Raw genomic sequence first — 5,469 nt, 5'->3', positions numbered from 1 at the left:
CATACATGCCAACACACCTGATTTAGACTCCTGAATTTTTAAGCTAATAATGATTTATTTTAAATGTATTCTACCTAAAATTATGTATTTTTCATGAATGGAGAAAATAAATCCCCCATTTTTTTCAAAATCTCACATTTTCCTGTTCTAAAATGTTGGCATGTATTAAAATGCTTCTTCCAGAGAATAATCTCCTGCCCCTGAACAGGGTGAATGATTTTTCACAGAGAAGTCACGTACAAAGCTACACAGTCATTAAATCGTATTCCACACTGAGCTTTTTCTTTTTGAAAATATTTGTATTGTATTTTAACAGAAACAGACAACAAAACTCTTCCCCACAACCCAATACAGAAGAACTCTGAGGTTTTAGGTCGAGTGCGCAAGCGCTCTGGCCTGCTGTAATCTATCTTTGGGCTTTTAACCACGCCCACTGCATGCCGATCCCTATCACTCGTTCATGGGATTGCCTTTCAAAAATCCTTTATCATCATTGGTAAATGCTTTTCGTTTGTCCCTCCTTGGGGTAATTTTGTTACCGCCTTGGCCATCGACCCTGTTGCATGGATAAATCCACATTTGTCGATACGTTTGACTTCAAGTGAACTTCTTTTTCCTTTTGTGTCTCTCCTTCATTCTCATGCTCATGGCGGCCGTGGCATTTTGAATCGGCTTGCTTATGTCAACTGTTTTACTTTTCATTTTCAATTTACATGGCAAGAAAAATCCTGTCTAACTCGAGCAAGTGAGAGACCCACTGCATTGCAAATATTTGTTTTTATTGAAATCCCTGATGCGTTAATAGAATACTCCTTGCTGGAAATCTACGAACCCACTGTCTGCTCTAGGTTCAGGGTGAGCTCCTTGAAAAGTGTTAGATGAGAGAGGGATGTGGAGTGTAACTTTTTCCAGTAATTTTTTGTGAAGCCCTTGAGGACATGTCTCTCACAGAGCCCTGGAACCATTCCCTGCGTATTTGGAGAGTGGCACCTATACCTTGAGCCGCCAATAAAAACGGTGCTCCAGGTGCCATGCTTCAATCCGCACAACCTGATTGGTTCTTTTTAGTGTGAAGCGCTGTTCCTCCCGTTCTGACTCGCTGGAGTCCGCGCCGGTAACGCCAATCATGAACGAGGGTGCGGAAGTACGCATGATTCTTTCTGTAATAAGTACCCTGTAGGTTTTGTGCCCGGAGCCCGCCGTGCCAGCTCAGCTGAACCAAAGTAAAGACAGTCGACCTGGCAAGTGCCCCCCACTGGCAGCGGAAAAGTCAGCAAGCCTCACTGCCCAGGAGCTTCATACCCTTCATTGAGCACAGAGTCTAAGTATCTGTAAAGTAAGACATTCCCAGGACTATCACATTCTGCAGATGGTGAGGGTATCACTTTGCATTGTGCTACTGTTCTAACCCCGCACTTCTGGCTTCTCATACGCCCGGCCTGTTGGCAGTCTCTGTATTTTCGTGTTGCAGGTTAGTCTGCCTGGATATGACCCTAGATTGTGGCCCACCCACCCTATAAACGACCCCCTCCCCGGCAGTCCTGGACGGACGGACGCCACCGTGCAGCAATGGATGTAAAACACAGTATAATTAGTTAGCTGAACACGTGACTGTGCAATTATGCAAATACCTCTGGAAAAAGGTATGTTCAGCAAAAATCCCTTCAAGAGAAACACAAAACGGCTGTCGGTTCTGGTGCTGGATGAAGATGTCTGCATGGAGCCTGTTGCCCCGCCTACTCTCCAGTTTTGGGGGCGGCGCCAGTACGTGATGTGTGATTACTGCACTGTCAGCAGGTGATCTTTAAAGGTAGGGGTATAATACCTTACCCAAATTCCAGCAAGTGAGCCAAACTGCGTTGGGTAGGTTTCAGAAGGTCCTAAGCCTATTTCCACATACCTTTTGTCCAGAAACCATTGGCTCCGAAAGGCAATAGACAAGTAGTTGCATGGACTACCAACCCAGTGATGCCTGACAGTCCCCTGAAGTTGGCCCCTTTTTTAATGTTAAAGGGGGCCCATCGGATGCCATTTCCCTCCATTCTGCGAGTGCCAGCTTTTGGTGCCTCACTGTGCTAAGAATTACATAGAATAAGCCAGACTTTTGCTATTGGTTTCTACCACGAGAGGCACGCTTATCAAAAATTCCCTCTGGCATGCCTGTTAAGCATTTTGTGAGGAGTATCCTCCTATATATCATGGGTACCCGCAATGCAAGCATTGCACACAATAAGCTATTGGCAGCATTTTACCATGGATTGCATCTATATGCAATGCAGGCTTACATTATAAAAAAGAGCTCTTGCTATTTCTGGGTCACTATTCGCCATGATTGCTGCCCTCTATATGCCATGCTTGCGGTCCCTGATTCCAAGAATTACATCCAGTATGGCTATGCCTGCATTTTTCCACAGCTGTCATGTATGCACAGAATTATTTCTAGTGGGCCAGCTTCAGTATGTGCTACAGGCAGGGCCCACTGTAATTATGCAATTGTGCGGCCACGCCAACTTTCGCATAATTAAGGATTTGCCTCATCTGGCACATAATCCATCATCTGCCACATAATCTGCAGATTTTAATGAACTACATTTTGTTTCCAGCTCATACGGTTCAAAAGTTACTAAAAATGCAGCAGCGAAGCCCCTTTGCAAAGCTGCACTGGTCACCTTTTGTTGCCTATTGCTATATTTGGGTATTAAATTGGTACTAATTAGATGCAACTAATACCCAGACAGTGTTACCAAGCTTAAAATTGACGAAGTAATACTTTTACAAAATGTGCAGCATCATGGCCCATAATTTGCCTTTTCTTGCTGCATAATTTACTCAACCCTGCCGCATAATGTGGCTCTCTCCTGCTCTACAATTCCAGTGGCCCTGGCTATGGAAACCCCCTTATACTAAGAATCACCTATAATATGCCTGCATCAGTTGTTTGCCATTGGTGGGCTATATGCCAAGAATTACATCTAGCATGCCAGTGCCAACAATTTACCACAGGTTTCCTTTATGCCAAGAACTATCTCTGGTATGCCAGTATTTTGCCATGGGTGCCACAGTAAGCCAATAATACCCTCCAGTATGCCAGACCTAGCAACAGATAGGCAAGTCTGACACACACTGTCACCCACACTCTCTTTAATGCTCACTTACTACACCCAGTCACTCACACTTATTCTCACTTATCCTTTAAGTACTGTTACTCATTCACTCGCACACACAATTGCACTCACTCTTATTTTCACCCACTCTCAGTGTCTGTAAGAAATTGGGTTATTATTTGGGATGGGAACGACCCACCCCAAGGAGTAATCACAGCCCTTGTCAGGGGGAACCTTCAAAGTTACTTAACCTGAACTCACTGCCCTGGTAGCTATGGCTCAGAGCACACAGGCTCCACTTAGGGCAATGTGTAAGTATTTGTGCAGTACCAAAACAGTAATAAAGTAAAAATGCAAAACAATTAAAAACCTCAAACTGAGTTAGCAAAAATAGAGTACACTTTAATAAATAAAATGGCACTAAAATGACAAAAGTCTACTAAGGGAAACACTTAGCAACAAATTGCCTGTATGACTACTGATAGAAATTTGTGTTTATTAAAGGCAGGAATAAATTTCTTTCTCAGTTGGTAAAAGTTGTTATACGGTTCCTACGAATTTAGTAGGACTGTGCATTATGTCAACAAAAACTTCAAAATATAGAGACTTAATCTACAGATACCATCTGTAAAAGTTAGTTTATTAGGCTAGCTCACAGTGCCATATCTAAACCCCTGAACCCTCAGGGTAATAGAGGTTATCGGTAACCTCGCCAGGGCTACTTTGATTCCTATGGAATGCATGGAAACAGATGTAACCTTTTTGTTTTACTTTTGAATACTCAAGGTGTCACAAGGAAAGATACAAAAATGCATTTTCAAAACATTTATTGGAATGATTGTATTCTTGTAAATACAACATGAGCTGTGATTGTTAAGCAGATGAAGCATTTCTGTAATAAGCATTACTAGAATGGTGAAAAATACAAGCCATTCAACCATGTTAATTGTGTTTAATGTTACTCTTGTCTGTCACTAATACCCATACTTAATGGCACAGTTAGACTATCAATCCTCCAGAACCGTTGGAAAGATCTAACCCCGTACCCTGGTATTATGTGTCAGGAAACCGGTCTCAGTACATTAACAAAAGCACCTGTCTAAGTGTGCAAGCCTGCACAGATCTATCAGCACAGCTATCTTCTTTCTCAGGATGAAGGTGGATCAGCTGGACTGCATCTCAGTCACAGTTCACAGCAGTACCCATGACAACCTTAGGAGGAAGTGATCCTCTCATCAAGCCTAGCATGGAAACTATTTATATAACAAAACACTGTCTTTATCATACTGTGTCGAGGTGCAGAACAGAATCTTTAGTTTATCTGGAGAGAAAGAGTTGTCTCCTACGAGCACAAAGAAAAGATAACAAGGGCATAATGTTCTAACTGTGCAACTCTGGAACAAATTGTGCAAACTACAAGGTGACAATACCTACCAGAAATAAATGCATATGAAGCACTCTTCTTGTATTAGGAAAAAACATGTGTAATCTACTATTAAAAAGAAAGGCAAAGTTAACACGAAAAGCTATAATGGAGACTAAACATGGGCCTTGCAACAAAGTAAAGAACACCCTCAAAATGTGGGGTTGTATAAACGAAAGGGAATCACCCAAAAAAAAAAAATTCAGTCTAGAGAAAACGTTTGAAACTAGAAAAAATGTTTACTTTTGATACCTAAATCTTTAGTTTAAATATTACACATATGAATGTGAAAAGGCTTTCACATATGAGTAATTTGGAATACAAAAAGAATCCTAAAACCTCTCCTACGATATTGCAAATGCCACAATTTCATAGGAGGACATTCAGGTTTTGGGGTACAGCCAACCAAAGGGAGGTTTGTCTCCCTGGGACATTGAGGATAGAGGCACAGTGTACATGGCTGTGCGCCTTGTGCTACATCCGTTAAAGGATGTAGCCGAATGTAGATATCCCCACTATTTTAGGGCTGCCACCAACCATTTTATTGGTAGGTGTACACAATGGCAGCCCCGTATTAGCATCAAAAAAGTTTGTAGGGCTTTAAGTGGTATAAAGGCTTTTCTTTGTCCAAAGGAATAGGATAGTGGTGGTGTGTCACTTAGCTCCAATTAAAAATGTGCATAGATTGCAGAGAAGATGTCTAAGAGGCGCTCCAGCTGTTAAAGGTAGCAGGGTGCCTAGAATTCCTGGTTAGCGGGGCAGTGATCCCCCAAGCCGGCGCAGCCAGCTAGGCGGGCCTCCAGTGGGCTGGCAGCTGCTGGGGTGGCATGCTCCCCGCTGCGGCCCGAGTGTTAGGCCCGGAGGCAGCTCAGGTGAGTAAATGGGGCCGACCACATGCACATGGCAGTAGTGACAGGTTGAGGCAGAGCACGGGAGGGGCTG

This window comes from Pleurodeles waltl, chromosome 12, assembly GCF_031143425.1.
Source record: "Pleurodeles waltl isolate 20211129_DDA chromosome 12, aPleWal1.hap1.20221129, whole genome shotgun sequence".
NCBI lineage: Eukaryota > Metazoa > Chordata > Amphibia > Caudata > Salamandridae > Pleurodeles > Pleurodeles waltl.
The sequence above is the reverse complement of the archived record's forward strand: the minus strand, read 5'-3'. Positions refer to the sequence as shown.